Source organism: Crotalus tigris, unplaced genomic scaffold, assembly GCF_016545835.1.
Source record: "Crotalus tigris isolate CLP2741 ecotype Arizona unplaced genomic scaffold, ASM1654583v1 scf7180000017836.1595184, whole genome shotgun sequence".
NCBI classification, from domain to species: Eukaryota; Metazoa; Chordata; class Lepidosauria; order Squamata; family Viperidae; genus Crotalus; species Crotalus tigris.
Window position 1 is genome coordinate 1,144,899 of NW_024096663.1, and position 18,202 is coordinate 1,163,100.

Sequence of the window (18,202 nt, forward strand, 5' to 3'; positions counted from 1 at the left end):
CTATTCTTGCAAATACTAATAACTGACCTCTCCTCTATCTCCCTGCTGGGAGGATCAACCTTAATTCAATATGTTGACAACCTCCTTATAGCCTCTGACTCTGAATACACATGTAAAACTGACACCTTACACTTACTAAGATCTTTAGCCGAGAGGGGACATAAAGCTTCCCCCTTGAAACTGCAATACCTCCAACAGGAAGTTACCTACCTAGGTTACATTATTGTCCCAGGGTTAGGAAATTAGCCCCAATCCACATACAAACCATACTAGACATGAAGCTGCCTCGCACCAAATGCCAAGTGCAAGCCCTTCTGGGAGTGTTGAGCTTCTGTCGACCATGGATCCCTTCCTTTGGAGAATTGGCAAAGGCCCTTATCCATCTCACAACTAAGACAATGCCTGATCCCATTAACTGGTCAAAATCCTTGGACCACACCCTGCTACTGATAAAACAAACACTTACATCAACCCCAGCTCTGGGTCTCCCTGATTACAAAAAACAGTTCATGCTTTTCATTCACGAAAAACAAGGCATTGCCTCAGGTGTTCTAACCCAAAGGTTCAGACTCACACATCGCCCAGTAGCTTATTACTCTGTCACCTTAGATCCGGTGGCTCAAGGGACAGTCCCCTGCTAAAGAGCGGTAGCAGCCACTGTGGAAATAGTCAAATGTTCGAAAGACATTGCCTTAGGTCATCCACTCACACTACAAGTCCCGCACGAAGTCTTTGCGATCCTTCTTAAATCACAAACCCAGGCTTTCACACAGCAATGCCTGGCCAATATGAGGCAGAATTATTCACCTCCGATCACATCACCTTTGAAAGATGCACTACACTCAACCCAGCTACCCTTCTACCAACAGACCAAACTGGGGAAAGTCTTCATGACTGCCTCCATTTAGTCCATGATGCTGAATTACCTCAACCAGACCTTACCGACACCCCACTTGACAACCCCGACATAGAATTCTTCACAGATGCCTCATCTTACATATATGAGGGAATAAGAGTAGCAGGTGTAGCTGTAGTTTCCCTCCATGAGATCATCTAGGCTTCCCCCTTCCCTCCATCTAACAGTGCTCAAGCGACAGAATTAATAGCATTAACAAAAACCTGCAAAGCCACGAGGGACCAGTCTACTGCATCTATACAGATTCAAGGTATGCCTTTGGGGTATGCCATGCCACAGGGGCTTTGTGGAAACAATGTAGTTTCCTAACATCAGCAGGACCCCAAATTGCCCATGCCACCCCAGTCTCCAACCTACTAGAAGCGATAAAACTACCCAAAGCCTATCATCCACTGCAAGACCCATAGAAATGATGATTCCACAATCACTAAAGGGAATCAGTATGCAGATGCCACAGCAAAATGGGTGGCCATACAGCCCCTTCCCCACCACATCACCGCACCTACTCTATAAGCATCTCCTGACAACCCCTAGAAAAATTTCTTAGATAAGGGGAAAACAGACCTATGGGAAAAGAAGCTTGGAGCAATTTTTAAAGATGGCTTTTGGATAGTCCCTGATGGCAGACCGATAGCACCACAGAGCCTACTACACCTCATCTGCCAAAGATTGCACTCAAAAGGACACTGTGGAACTCAAGTCATGGTAGATTTCATTAGAAGAGTATGGTATGTACCTGGCGCATACAGAGAGGCCACAAGAATAGCCAGCACCTGCAAAACTTGTCAGGCAAACAACGACATCTCCAGGAAAGCTATCCATGAAGGCAGCAGACCCTAGGCCCAATGGCCCTTTGAGAAAATACAAATGGACTACATCCAACTATCTAAAACTAATGGGTACCAATATGCCCTAGTATGTAGGGACCAATTGACTCACTGGGTCGAAGCTTTTCCATGTCGCCATGCCACAGCCTTGAAAACAGCCAGACATCTCCTTAAAGACATACTGCCTAGATTTGGGGTACCCAGTATCTTAGACATGGATAGGGGCAAACATTTCATATCACAGATCCTTTCTTACTTACATATTCCAAGCCCTTGGCATCACCCAAAACCTTCACTGTCCTTATTCCCCTTCATCCTCAGGTGGAACAGAATGCGCCAATAAAGAGATCAAGACCCTCCTAGGCAAACTCTGCCAGGAAACCCACCTCGCATGGCCACAGGTCCTACCCATCGCCCTGTTTTACATAAAGACCAGACCAAGAAGGGATATTGGACTTTTCCCATTTGAGATCCTTTTAGACTCCCTGACACATTAAAAGGATTAGATCTACAATCCCTTAGCCTAGATAGGGGGATATGATTCTCTCTGCTTATCTTACAGCCCTACACAAGAAAGACACTACACACCTTGTGGACAGAAAGTGCCCTGAAGCAAACCCTGCCCCTGGAAGAAGCCCTGCATTCCTTTGAACCAGGAGATTGGGTGTGGATCTTCACAAGGATCTCACCCCTTCAACCCAGGTGGCTAGGACTCTTTCAGATCCTGCTGACCATGCACACAGCCATCAAAGTAGCAGAGAAGAATTCCTGAATCCACTGGACCCACATCAAGCCAGCTGTGGTGGACCTAAGCCCAGACATAACCACAACACCTGCAGTCCAGAAAAGACCCAGAAACAGATCAGTGGACACTAGCAGCTTTCTTTAACATTTCTGAAAATGGGGAGGGAGAAGATATTGGGAATTACACTGTATAACCTTGTATGTATTTATTTGCTTGTACCCATTGTATCAGAATTTCTAGAACCCAGCTTATTCCCAGAGAAAGGAAATATTTGGGAATACTTAGCTACAGAGGTACTGAACACCACCAACTTCTGTCTAGCGGGGGGGGGGAATCAGTCAAGGACATTCTGACCACGTGCCTAATGGGAGTAGCATCTAGACCATATGCCATCTTTAACCACACTGAGCTTAGGGATTTTCACCTCCCTGACTCCTACTCCAGCATCTTTGACTGGGGACACTTCTCTAACACAAAGGAGCAAACAATGTACACATTACACATTGCGGCAACCACTACCTCTGAGAAATGTTTTAACCTCACTGGATGCTCCCTTCCAAAGGTACACAACTGCATTAATCTGGACAACACAACCCTCACATGCAATGACACAGAAACCATCCCATTTTTTTAGAATTACATGAGACTTCCCCCAGGATGGTTCTTCTTATGCGGCTTAAAAAGCCTTCTCCTATCTCCCTGCAAATGCCACAAGTGGCCCCTGCACCCTAGGGAGACTGACAATCCTTATGCCTTCGTTACAGAGGCAATACAAGAGAGCTTTTCACACTTTAGACTCAGACTGTGATTCCAAAGTTTCCTTACTCACAAAGGTTGAATAGGTTTCATTGGCCGTATCTCTAGTGGGAGTGCCAGGGCTCACAACATGAAATTCCAGAAACTTGAATAGCCTGGCAGGCACCCTAGCCAAAAGTTTGAATTCGACCTCCCACGCCCTGGATGCCCTAAACAGAGAATTAAGACAGGTCCGAGAAGCAACTTTGGAAAATCGCACAGCGATAGATTACTTACTATTAAGGCATAACCATGGCTGTGAGGAATTTAGAGGTTTATGCTGCTTTGACCTAGAGGAGTTGTTGTGTTCTCCGTTTGCGGGTGAATGATGAAGACTCATGGTGACAACGAACAATGCTTTATTCTCCTACTCCAACTCCAAGCAAAAAGCAAAAGGCACACAGGCATTTATATAGGGCTAGAACCCCGGACAGAGTGAACCAATAAGAGTTCTTCTTTCTTCGCGCCTTGCACATGCTCACACAGCTGGCGCCGCTCTGTCTGGTCCCGGGCAGCTTTTAGAATGCCCGGGACCATTTGCAACAATTCTGGGCCCGCTGAGTTTCCTCATCAGGCCCAGGACACAACACCTCTCCCCCCTGGATAGAACACACACAATTCCAATTTCTTACAATCATAATAAAATAAATCAAAAGAAAATAATAGTCTGCACACATGCAGACGCCCTTCTTCTAGCCACCCAACCCACTCTCTAATGTGGACTTCATGTGTCTATCTTCTACCCCACAAAGGTCCCATCTCCTCAACCTAGACATGTAAAGTCCCTTGTACTGACAAGAACCTCACATATTCGCCTAGATGCTTAGGAGGGGCCTTAGCCCGTTGTGACCTACGCAAGGTTAGGGAGGGTGCCTGGCCTGTCAGCTCACCTGCCCAGCTAGGTAGACTAGGCCTTGTTCTTAAGGGCGCCTGGCCTACCAGCCCATCTGTTGGGCTCACTAGACCAGGACTTTTATGCACAAGTTTTGCAGGTGACCCCTGGTGAGGCGTCCCGGCAGAATTGCCAAAGCTCTCCCCAGGCTCCGTGAGAGCAGCTGAAATTCCCCAACCCTCTGAATTGGCTGAGGATTCCCCAACTACTCTGGATGGCTCCAGGGAACTTAGTCACTTGAGCCCGTGACCAGTCTCGGACATGACCTGCGTTGCAGGTGTGCCCCAATACTCCCAGTCCTCTGTGGCTGAGGTGCCAGAGTCAGGAGCTGCCTCAATGGCAAACCCCGCCTCAGGTGAATTCCTGTTTGGAGCTCTTGCGGATACACATGACTCCCTGTTCGGCGCAATAGCTGAACTCTGAGGATGTCCTTGCACCTCCCCTGGGAAATCCCTAGTGACCTGCGGTACGTCCCAGGAACAGTGAGATTGTGTCTCATAAGGTTGACCTGAAGTGTGAGATTGTGTCTCAGGAGGTTGACCTGAAGTGCGACTTAATTCCTGGGCTCCCTCCCACCCGAGAGCGGAGGCAGGGGCAGAATCCACAGGGAACAACTGCCAACACAGTTGATCGATGTGATGCCGCAGGACGTGGCCATCTCCCAAGGTCACTTCGTATGATAGAAGTCCAGAGATCTTACAGATGACAGCAGGAATCCATAGATGACCAGGAAGGTACTTCCTAGCCCAGACTGGATCACCCAGCTGTAGTCTCCTTGGTGCCCGCGGATGTGACACCTGTGAAGCCACCCAGTCTGGGTGCAACCTGTCCAATTTAGTAATGAGTCTGTGACCCTAGCAGAGTTCAGCTGGGCTCTTTCCTGTGATCGTGCAAGGTGTGGTGTGGTGTGCAAGAAGAAAGTCAACTAACCTGTGATGCCAGTTACCGTAAGTCAGTTTCTTGAGGGCATCTTTGGTGGTGCGCACCACTCTCTGCCAGTCCGTTGGAGGATGGATGGAAGGGAGCCAATGGTGCATGCCAGATCATGTTGGCCTGAAGAAAAGCCTGGAACTCAGAAGGCATAAATTGAGGGCCATTATCAGAAACCAGTACATCTGGAAGACCGTGTGATACAAAAATTCCTCTCAACACCTGGATGGTCCTGGCAGTAGTAGTGGAGGAAACAGGAACAACTTCTAGCCACTTAGAATGGCTATCAATGACAACCAGGAAGAATTGCCCCTGAAAGGGCCCAGCATAATCTATATGCACTCGAGACCATGGGGTTTGAGTTTCCTCCCACCTATGTACTGGGGCCTGAGGCATTTCAGGCCGAGACTCTTGGCACACTTGGCACCCGTGCACCTGGGCCTCGATGGGTTTATCGAGCCCAGGCCACCAAAGATGGCTGCGCGCATGTGCTTTCATCCTGACTATCCCAGGATGTCCCTCATGCAGAGAGATCAAGATTCTAGACCTCAATGAGGCTGGGATGACTACCCTGCTACCTCATAAAAGGCATCCATTAAACATAGACAGTGCATGTCTCCTTTGCCAAAAACTTTGAAATGTCGCATCTGGACACGAGTCAGGCCATCCTGACAATACCCATGTCAGCACGCGTGTAAGCATGTGAGTGGTGGCAGTTTTAGCAGCCACGTCCCTAGCATTGAGGGGAGATTCAGACAACTCCTGAATGGAAAGAATATTTATGGTAGGAGCAGGGTCTGCTTCTACCTGAGTTAAAGGCAATCTGCTTAGGCCATCTGCATGGCCCATTTCTTTTCCAGGTTTGTGAACTAGAGTGTAGTCATATGCTGACAGGAAAATGGACCATCTCAGCATGCGAGGAGAAATGATATGTGGTGTCTGTTTGTTAGTAGTAAACAACCCTAACAGAGGCTTATGGTCTGTATAGACCGTGAAATGGCAGCCATATAAGAAATCATGAAATTTCTTTATGCCAGCCACTATGGCAAAGGCTTCTCTGTCAATCTGAGTGTAATTCCGCTCTGCAGATGACAGAGTCCTTGAATAATAGGCCACAGGAACTTGTGTCCCATCAACCTTCATATGGCTAAGTACTGCTCCCACCCCATAAGGAGATGCATCACATGCGATGCAAACAGGCAGTTGCTCATTGAAATGCGCTAAAACAGCATTAGAAGTGAGCAAGGCCTTAACCTCATTGAAGCTCTTGTCATGGACTTTAGTCCACTGTCAAGGAGCCTGCTTGTCTAAGAGCCTATGTAACGGCTCTGCCACTGCAGCTTTGTGTGGGAGAAATGCATGGTAAAAATTTAAGAGCCCCAAGAAGGCTTGCAGCTCACTCTTGGACTTGGGGCTTGGGGCCTGTTGAATAGCTTGTAGTTTAGCTTCAGCAGGGTGAATGCCTTGGGCATCAATCCTGAAACCTAAGAAGTCAGTGGAAGTGACTCCTATCTTGCATTTATCCTGCTTTAGCTTAAGGCCTGCTTTTCGAAAACGAAGCAAGACAGCCCTTAATCTTTATGCTAAATTTTGAGATGAATCCCCAGCAATGAGGACGTCATCGAAGTAGGAACAGACCCCAGGAATACCTTGAAGTGTGCTCTCCATGACACTTTGGAATATGCCAGGGGCTACATTGACCCCAAATTGCAGTCTCTTGACCTTGAAGGCCCCCCTGTGAGTTACAATAGTCTGGGCCTCTGCAGCTGCCTCATCAACAGGTAGCTGTTGATAGGCCTGTGCCAGGTCAAGTTTCGCAAAAATGCCCCCCCCCCTTGAGGGAGGCCAGGATGTGGCTTACAACAGGGACTGGATAAGCGTGCTGTTGCAACACCTTATTCATGTACACTTGTAGTCTGCACAAATACGTATTTCCCCATTAGCCTTTAGAGGCGTTACTATGGGAGTTTCCCATGGACTAGAATCCACAGGTTCTAAAATGCCCTGCTGGAGCAATCTGTCCAGTTCAGCATCTATCTTATCTTTGAGGGCAAAAGGTACCCTCCTAGGCTTAACCCTGATGGGCGTGATGGTTGGGTCTAACCGTAGCAAAATGGGAGGCCCCTTGTAGGATCCTTGCTCTGAACTAAACACATCTGCAAACTCCTTGCAAACCTCTGCAAGGCCCAGCATTTGCAAACTGTGCAGCCCAGTTACCTGGCTTCCCAGAGCCTCAAACCAATCGAGTCCAATAAGACTCATACGATCACCCCCAACAACCACCACATCTAGGGAACCTTCAAAATCCTTATACTGTACTCTAAGGGTGGCCTCCCCCTTAACACACACCATAGAATTTTGAAAGTCAGTGAGTATTAGATTCGATGGCCTGAGTTTAACTCGAAGGCCACTACTGCTGCAAATCCTTTTAAAGGTATTAATTGAAATAATGGAAAGGGCAGACTCTGTGTCCAACTCCATTAATAAGGGAACCCCTTGCAACCTTATGTTAAGAGAAAGTTTCTTCTTAAGGGGCTTGTGTGTCCCTGTTTTTAGAATGCTCCTGCGTGATGCGCAGAAACCCACCCTGTTTTGGCTGGGGACCCTGGTACCTTTCTGAAGCAATTCTTCCCGAGGTTGAACCTTCTGATGACCCAAACAGACGGATGCAATGTGGCCCTGCCTGCCACACACCCTGCAGGTGGGGGAGCGAAACCTGCAGTCAGCTCGCTTGTGGCATTCTCCGCACCCGAAGCATTGAAGAGATGCTGGGGCCTTGACCGGACGTCCCTTCTGCCTCCTTTCAGCTGGCTGGTGAAGTCTGTCAACCTCCTCTTCAGAATCCACTTCTGATCCTTCTTGAGAGTCCTCTTGATGGACGGTAGCTGTTTCTGGAGGATTCCTGGCGAGGCGCAAGGCCTTCACAGCCCCGCCTGCTGCTTCCTCAGCTGCCACCTCTCGCAACGCATCTTGGAAGGAGATATTTTCTTTTGCAAAAATCTTTTGTTGTAAGTCTCTGCTCCTTAAGCTGCAGACAAAGCGATCTCGCAGCCTCTCTTCCAGATCCTTGAACTCACAAGGCCTGGCTGCTTCCCTTAAGGCCACAATAAAGTCCGCAGCAGATTCACCCGACCTCTGGTCTCTTTGCTCGAACGCGTGCCTCCAAGCAATGATGGATAACTTCGGCTGGAAGTGTTCCTTCAACTTTTCTTCAAGTCAGCATGTGCTACTGACTCCAGAGGTGCAGGGGCCACCAGATTTTCTGCAATGTCAAAAGCTTCTTGTCCACAGGCACACAAAAGAGTTGCTGCCTTCAGGCCATCTTCTCTAATCTGATTTACTCTGAAGTAATTCTCTATCCGTGCTACGTAGGAATTCCATCTCTCTGCATGGGAGACATCGAAATCAGTCGTGGCCAATCTTCGACATCATAAAATTTACAATCTTCACCACTCACTTCCTCTGCAAGCTGCTGTCCGGGGAAAGGGTCTTTTAGCCGAGCTCACCCTCCAGCGACGCTATACTGGCAGGCTGGGATGCTGATTCAGATGCTATCTTTCCCTCTTCAGGACTTCCTGGGTAAGTCCTTAAATCTTTTTCTTCAGCTTGTAAAGGATCCCACCTCCATCGCCAGTGTTGTGTTCTCCGTTCGCGGCCGAATGCTGAAGACTCATGGTGGCAATGAACAATGCTTTATTCTCCTACTCCAGCTCCAAGCAAAAAGCAAAAGGCATGCAGGCCTTTATATAGGGCTTGAACCCTGGACAGAGTGAACCAATAAGAGTTCTTTCTTTGTGCCTTGCGCATGCACACATGGCTGGCGCCACTGTGTCTGGTCCCGGGCAGCTTTTAGAATTCCCGGGACCATTTGCAACAATTCTGTGCCTGCTGAGGTCCTCTGAACTTTTTGAAAAAGACATCCGCCACCTAAAAGAGCTAGCCTTAAACATTGGCCATAACCAACCATCCCTAGACTTTTCCTGGCTTTTCTCCTGGCTACCAGACTTCCATTGGCTTAAAATCCTAATTGCAAACATTATCACACACTGTGTTTTAGGAGTCTTCCTAAAACACAGTGTGTGATAATGTTTGCAATTAGGATTTGTCTCTGTCACAGCGGCCCCGCCATTTCTCACCTGCCTCAAATGCTGCCGCCCCAATCAGAGGAAACCAAGTAACCAGACTGTGCTCATGATGGTCCAGATAGCAAAGATTTCCACCACCTTAGATTGTGCTGAGGGCGAGATAATCCACTCGTATTATCTGCCCCAGCTCAAAGTGAGGGAATTGTTGGAAGATTTACCCTGACAAAACTCCCATATTCTCATCCCCATTAGAAAAACATGCAGACAGACTTTTTTCTCTGTAAAAGCCCTTTTTTCTGAAATCCTGGGCATACCACCAAGAACAATGGGAAAACTCAGATAGCAAAGCCATCAAGAATTGCCTGCCCTGCCGCTGATGGGATTAACTTCCAAAATAGAATCAGGACAAAGGGAACATCCCTGAGGAGAACTACCTGCCTTGCCCCTGACAGGATTAAGCCCGCCAAAATAGAAACCGAACAAAGGAGATACCACTTAGGACAAAGAAAAGAACATCAAGTAACCATTAAAAACACAAAAGAAAGAGCCAGCCCAGCCACAGCCCGAGGGTAGAAAAAGCATATAAAAAGCCACACATGGGACCAGGGGGTCACCTTGCAAGGCAGGAACGCTGAAGTCACTTCTCTGTCACTTTATTGCCTTCCTGTAATAAAGACCTGCTTTGCGGTAGCTGCTGTCCTCAAATTTCTTCATCGTTGATTTTTCCCTGCTGGAAAACGAACCGGAAAATTCTTCTGACTGAGGGAAGTTAGCCCTGAGAAAGAAATATTAAAAAGGGCAGAAAAATATATTTTTCCTCAAAAGGACTTTTTAAAAACCAAACCTGGCCCCAAATCTATCTCTCTGCCCCAAACAAGATTTTAGCCCCATACAAATGCAGATGTAAAACCATCAGAGAATTGATGCTAGAGCAATCAAGAAGACAAGAGAAGCTATGCATACCCCACCCAAACTCTAGGAGTCATTAGCCCCATCACCTGGGAAGCAGGATATGATAATAGGATTAAACCACAGATATCAAGGCCTAGACAAACACTCAGAAACAGCCTCAAGTTTCATGCCACAGGAACAGGAAACTATTCCAAACAAAATGCTAGAGGGGGTATAAAAACCCATGTGCTCAGCCCTTCTCTCCTCTACACTTTCCTGAAGAACCATCTTTCTGCAATAAACTGTAACCTTCTTCCTGAAGGAAATAAAAGTTATTCTTTTATAAAATTATAGAAAAATAATTGTAGAAATGTAATGCCAATATATGAAACTATCTCTTTAGTACAAATGTAACACTGTAACACAAATGTAACAATGCAATGCCAATATATGACCAAATGTTTACTATTTTCTGCCTAAAAATCCTCCGGACACAGGAACTTACACTTTGAGTAGAAATCCTACTATCAAAGAAGGGGATTTTAACCCAAAGTGAGAATTCCAAATAAACAAGATAACAGCAGATGGACGGAAGAGGTCAGGTTAACAACTTCAGAGTACATCCATAAAGATGAAAGAGCTGTTTAGATGTGACATGCATTGTAGGGCTATAAAATGCAAAACTTGAAACCAGGCCAGTGTGCTCCTGGAATCCAATCCATAGGGAAGGATCCAGGGGGCCGCGTTTGCAAACGCTCCTCTCTTCTATTCTTTCTCTTTTCTCTTTTATTCTGTTTATGTTATTCTCCAATAAACCTTTGTTTTGTTAACCAGACTTGTCTTTGTATTGTGAGTATCAAAATTTGGGGTTTTTACATCTCACATTCCCAAAGCAGTCGCCATGTTTGCTTATTTATTCCCAGCTTGGATGAACCAGGATGAAGACTTTACTTCTAACATGACAGTTCCAAGTGCTAGAGAATTATTCTGTTTGTTAGAGAATAATAACACAGAGCCAGATAATGAGTGTCCTTTACAGAGGCACTGCATACCCAAAGAGGTGTAATCATTTACTGATCCAAAATCTCTCCTTTCAAGATATTGCCTTGGTTTACTTAGTTGTCTGTTGGAGAATGGAAGATTCTACTTAAGCAATTTTGAGAAAAAACACAAGTCACAACCTGAAATGACTGCTCTGACAAAGACGTCTGAGGTACATTGCTTATTCACAAGACTGAATAGAAATCACAATCTTCTTTTGTTTGTTATCTTGATTGGAATGGGCTGACAGTTTTAATTATTTTGATTGCTTGTTCAATGATTTCTTTGGTTTTGCACTTTGAAATAAGTAAATAAATATCCTACAGGAGGATATAAATCTCAATATGCATTTAAAAAAAAAACATTTGATGAGCAATGCTTTTCTGAGACATGATAGATACCCTAGATCAGTGGCAAATTGTTTGATACAATTAGTCCTTTTCTTGATCTTAAATAATGTCATTATCCCCAAAAAAGCAGATTCTGATTTTTTGCATCTCAGCAGCCACAATCTCATACTGGATCCTTGATTCACAAACAAGCAATTACAGATTGTTCCATTACTCCTAGGATAAGGCCAAACTACTTGCTTGGGAATAATCACACCTAGTTTAAGAATCACTGTTCCAGAATGAGAAAAATATCAGAGCTTGAAATTGCTGTAGCCTGACCATTTCAAACTCTGATCCCAACCATTCAGTCTTAGTCATGACAAATGGCTAAAGTAAGCTTCTTTAGTAAAGACCTAGAAATACTTACAGGCCTATACTATATCCTCTTTTTCAAGCCACAAAAGGGTAGAAGCATTTTACTACAACTTTAGCACTTATAGAATAGAGCCTTCAAGGCCATAGAAATTAAACCATTTCTTTTTTTAATCTCTTTCATCCTTTTTTTGTTTTACTTTATCCAGAAAGCAGCATTCTGTGTCAACAAACAGGCTACTCAATACAGACTAAGGAGATTAACATGAACCACACCTAAGCAACTGTGATAGATAGGGAGGGGTGGACTCTCACCAAAAATATATAAGCTCCGGAATGTTCCAAATGAGAATTTATGCTGGCCCAATTACAGAAACCACAATAAAGAATTTGCTTATTCTGTGGCAAAACATATATCTTCTACTGCAGAAAATCAGTAAATTTCATCTGCTCCTTATAGTTTATATACATCCAATGGTGGGATTCAAATATGTGAACAACCGGTTCTCTGTGTGGATGCCACTTCTGGAATTCCATTCTGGGCCTGGGCAACAAAAAATTAGCTACCAGTTCTGCTGAACTGGTGCAAACTGGCTGAATCCCACCACTGTATACATTAAATATCATCAAAAGATACTCAAAAAAAGAAGCTAGTGATTTCATGAGGTATGTCTCTCTGGTGTGATGTAATGAATTTTCAGATGAATATATTAAATTCTATTGCAAAAGAGGCATAGCAAAGGCAAACTAATAGTAGATGACATCATATTAGGTTTCTAGCCCAGTTTGTATAATCCCCGAGCTCAGAGAGCTTCCCACCTGAAATCCTGAATAACTATTTCCTGGCACTAAGTGTAGGCGCTACTAATCAAGATGGTTATCTAAGTCCTCTAGCTTTTTACAAAGAATCTGATTCAGAATCTTTCCTAGCTCTCTGTCACTGATATTTCCCTAAACAGAGTTTCAATGTATGATCCTGAAGGACTTTCCACTCTGATCTTTTTGTTTGACATCCGCTGCTGTCCTATGGCTTTCTTTAGTCCACTGAAGGTCAGAAAAGGCTAAAGGCAAGGAAGGTTGGATTATTGTCAGATTCAGAGTTTCAAAAGCCAACAATTCATATTTGTAATAGTTGTCACATGATTACTTTTCTATTACAGTAAAATGACAAATTAACTGTAATTAACATCAGCTAATCTCTTCAGGAGAATATAATTCATGGAATAGAGTAAAATAAGTTTGTACTTCAAAAATAATATTTCTTTACTTATTTTTTTGTGAAGACATTTGTCCAACTGCCACTTCCCCATTAGGAAGTTAATACTTCCTATGTATTTCCTTCAATTCATATAGTAACAGAATTAAAATTGATATAATGTTCAAGTAATATTTGAATAAACTTCTAGTTCTCATTCAGAATCAAATCCCAAACTCACTGCATCTCACTTCCGATACAGTCAAGCCACTCATAATAATTATTTGTTTTCTTATTTTTTCTGAAAACAGACCTCCCACTCACCCTCTCAGTCTCCTGGTATCTTACAGACACACAGCCAAGATACTTATATTCAATTCCAGTAGGGAGTCTGTGCACAACTCAAAGTGGAATTGAATATAAGCCTTCAGATCAATTCCGCTTTCCCTTCTTCTTCCTACCACTATGCTGGATTTATCTTAACTCTTCACTAAATTCCTGATAGTCATTTCTAAGCCTTCCCTCCTACCAGATAGTGATAAAGGGATCTTGTTGCTTTCTGTGTTGAAATGGTAGCTGCCAGTGTCCATCATCTTTATTTTCTAAAAATGTTTGTCTATATGGCAAGAGATTGGAAACCTACTCAAATCACGTCATTAAAAATATTACCTTTATTAAATAGATTAGATTTATATAGGGCTTTTTTTCTCGTAGAACGCCCAGAATGGAGTTCTGGCATCTTTTTTTTATAGAAAAAAACTGGATTTATAGATTTATAGAGTATACAGTATCTATTTATAGATTAAGAGGTACAGTTTTGCAGAATCTCATTAGAAGGTTTCCATCAAAGAAAATGGTTTTTATGATATTCTAAATAAATGTTTTTTTTTCCTGCCAACTCACAGATGAAACCTCTTCTACAATAACACTTATGGGATGCAGGGAGAGAAGAGAAAGATATCGTTTCATTACTGTATCTGCACAAGTGGCATTGAAATCTACCTCCTGATTGCATCTGATCAGGCACACTGGGGGATACTTTCCACTGAACTCAATGGAATGTAAGTGTACGGGTTTGTCTACTTATAAGCATTTGTGCTCTTATCTATCTATATATTACTAAGCTCTTGTGTGTATAACTGGGCAAATGGTGCATTATAAGGAAAACCTTTTCAACCAAGTACTTCAAATGGGATAATTTATATAATGCATCCAAAATCCTGTAGAATTGAAATTTGGCAAATTTTATAATTTATTAACATAAAAATTGTCATAAAGCATTTTATGACATAATTCAAAAAGTCATAAAACAATTCCTGTGGTCAGCTGCTGAGGTTTGATTGTGCTATGCAGTTCAGCATGAGCTACAGTACTTTCAAGGCAGATATATCTCTGAATATCTCCCTGACTTTTCAAGAACTTGCCAAGTATATTAGAAGCTCTGCCACTGTTGATGGCATTGAGGAATCTGGTAAGGAAATATCTCTTAACTAATATGCACAAATGGGTGCATTACAAAATTAATGGTTTAAATGTCGGGTTTTTAAAAACACATATGGTCTCACTTTATTTCTTTTATGTGAATATCTATGTAATAGTGAATGCCATCTTTGAAGTGACATAAACATCAAAGGAAGTGAGCATAATTTTAGTTCATGGTATTTAATACTTATCTTGAAAAGTACCATTGAATGAACTGAAGCATCAAACAGTTATAAAAATTGGTGCAAATGAAACTGGGAAATTAGTGACTGTAAATGGCATTTGGCATTACTGTTAATAGTCATATTGTTTTCTGTCTAAAATTTATCAGCTAAACTATGGAAAGTATGTTTCTGAGAATCAATGTATTTGGATCAAGGCCATTTTACAGTTTGTGGCAAATTATCATTTACTCCTTCAGAATTCATGGTAACAACACTACTGTTAATAAAGTTGGACATTGTGAATGTAACTGACACATGGAAAATCTGCCATGTATGGAAAATCTCTTCTCACAGTGAATGCTAAAGGCCAGCATTTACAGTTTAAGCCATAGTATTAACAAAAGATTGCCCTGTATAATGAAAGGGCCATCAGCTTAGAATTTGACAAATTTGAACAAATTAAATAGTCCATTATTTATTTATTTATTTATTTATTTATTTATCTATCTATCTATCTAAGTAAATTAATTCCAGTAGCTAATCTGTTAACCATGATGCTCACCCATCACTTTCTGCTCAATCCATTAAATTCTTATCCAGTATTGTTACTGTGACTATAGCAATAAAAACAAGGGCTGCAGTCAGGGCTTAGGAAAGTCCTGTAGCGTACAGTAAATGTACACAACTATTCTTGGACTGATAGATGTAGAATTCCAGAACCATTAGCATTTGGGCAGTGTTTCTAGATTATCAGGATTATCAGGAAACAAAATGATACTAAGAGTTCCACAGAGCCTAGGTGGCTCAGCAGTTAGAGTGCAGTACTGCAGGCCACTTTAGCTGACTGTGTTCAGCAGGTCAGCGGTTCAAATCTCACCGGCTCAAGGTTGACTCAGCCTTCCATCCTTCTGGGGTAGGTAAAATGAGGACCCAGATTGTTGGGGGCAATGTAAAATATATATATATATATATATATATATATATATATATATATATATATATATACACATTGCTTACTGGTGTACACCGCTTAGAGAGTGCTTGCACTTAAAGCGGTATATAAGTCTCATAAATAAATAAAGAAATAAATAAGTTCTATAGTTTCATAATGATAACCTATAAGGTGACCAACTTTTTTTTTTTGTAAAAATTTTTATTTTCAATTTTACAATAATAACAATCTTACAAATACTTCAGATAAAAAATAAAACAAATTGATACACACCACATTCGGTCTTGCCCGCCCATTTCCCCCCAAACCGCATCCCACCTCAAACCAACTTACTTCTTTCCCTCTTTTTCTTCACTCACCCCCTCTCCTCCTTCACCTCCACCTTCCTACTTACTTCTCACCTTCTTCTTCTCCCTCTTGATGTGGTCCAGGGGAATTGCCCGAGCAGTTCCTTTCTCAAAATTGAAACATTAATATTATATACAATAAGACTATTTCTACTTTATCTGAACTACTTAAACTTCAACCCATCCACCCCCCACCCCCTCCCCCCACCCCCACCCCCCCGACTTCCCAGAGCAAAATACAGGATTATGCAAACATATTAAACATAATCTATTTACGTTTACTAATTATACAATGAACAAAATCATAAAACCCTTAACTCTCTTCAAACTTTAACATCATAAGTTTATAAACAAAATCATTACTCATAGAATAAGTGAAACTTTGTAGTTCCATATTTCTTCTGAACATATTCTATCCATCTTCTCCATACGTTAAAATATCTCTCTTGTGAATGGTCCTTTAAATAAGCAGAAATTTTAGCCATTTCTGCTAAATTAGAAACCTTAAATACCCATTCTTCTAAAGAAGGCAGAGTATCCTTCTTCCAATATTGACCCACCAGTAATCTTGCTGCTGTTATTAAATTCAACATTAAAATAGTTTCTTTAATATTAAAATCCACAAAAAATCCCAAAAGAAACAGTTGGGGAGTAAACTTAATCTTCCTTTTAAAAACCTTTAGAATGTTCCACCAAATCATAATCCAGAAGGCTTTAATAGCTTTACAAGTCCACCAAACGTGAAAATAGGTTGCATCCAAGCAACCACATCTCCAACATTTAGGTTGCAGGTTCGGGTACATACAGGACAGCTTTTTAAGATCCAGATGCCATCTATAAAACATTTTATAAAAATTTTCCCTCAAATTCTGGGCCTGCGTAAATTTAACATTTCTAGTCCAAATTACCTCCTATAGGTCCAACGAGATCGGTTCTTGAATATTCTGGGCCCATTTAATCACACAATCTTTAACTAACTCTGTTTCTGAATCCAATTTTATTAACTCATTATAAATTCTTTTAATATGGGCACATTTCTGATCCTTGATCTGAATTACCAAATTTTCATCTACTAAAGTAATTCCCACTTTCTTATCCAAAGTCCATCTCTGCACAATTTGCAAATATTGAAACCACGATTGTAAAATATTTTCTTGCCTTAACACATCAGAAGACTTTAATTGCCAATCTGTGCCCGACCAAATAAGTAACTTTTTATACGAAATGTTGTCAAAATTCACCCCCTTAGAAACCCCCTGGATTGCTTGTCCAGGGATCCCCCAAATAGGTATTTTATAATTTAACTTATAATAATATTTTTTCCAAACTCGAAGTAAAGCATATCTTAAAATATGTGACTTAAAGACCGAATCTACTTTCTTATCAAAAATTAAATATGCATGCCAACCATATAATAAATCCCACCCTTCAAGAACAAGAATATCTCTATTTGTTAAATTAAGCCAGTCACTTACTAAAATTAAAGTGGCCGCATCATAATATAATTTCAAATTTGGTGCTTTAAGTCCACCTCTTTCTCAAGCATCTTGTAAAATCTTAAACTTTACCCTTGATTTCTTCCCGCCCCAAATAAATTTATTAATACCCTTCTGCTACTCATCCAAATTAGCATCCTTCTTTAAAATGGGTATCATCTGAAACAAAAAAAGAAACTTTGGTAGAACATTCATCTTCACTACTGAAATTCTCCCCAATAACGATAGTTGTAGCTTTTGCCAATCATTTAAATCTTTTTGAACTTTAACCCATAAGCGTTCATAATTATTCTTATACAATTTTCCATTAGATGTTGTAATATAAACTCCTAAATACTTAACCTTATTAACTATTTCATAACCGGTTGTTTCAGCTATAAAATCTTTTCCCTTCCTAGACATATTTTTCAATAATATTTTAGTTTTATTCTTATTTACCTTAAAACCAGAGACCTGTCCATACTGTGCTAAAATTTCAACCAAATCTTTGACCAAATCTGTTGGATGGGATAATATCACAATCAAATCATCAGCAAAAGCTCTCAGCCTATAATCAATCTTACTTATTTTTATTCCTTTTAATCTAGATAAATCTCGAATTTTAATAAGTAAAATCTCCATTGTTAATACAAATAGCAAGGGGGATAAAGGACAACCCTGTCTTGTACCTTTTCCTATCTGTTAATCCCCCATTAACTATAATTTGTGCCGATTGTTGTTGATAAATGGCCTTGAGAGCA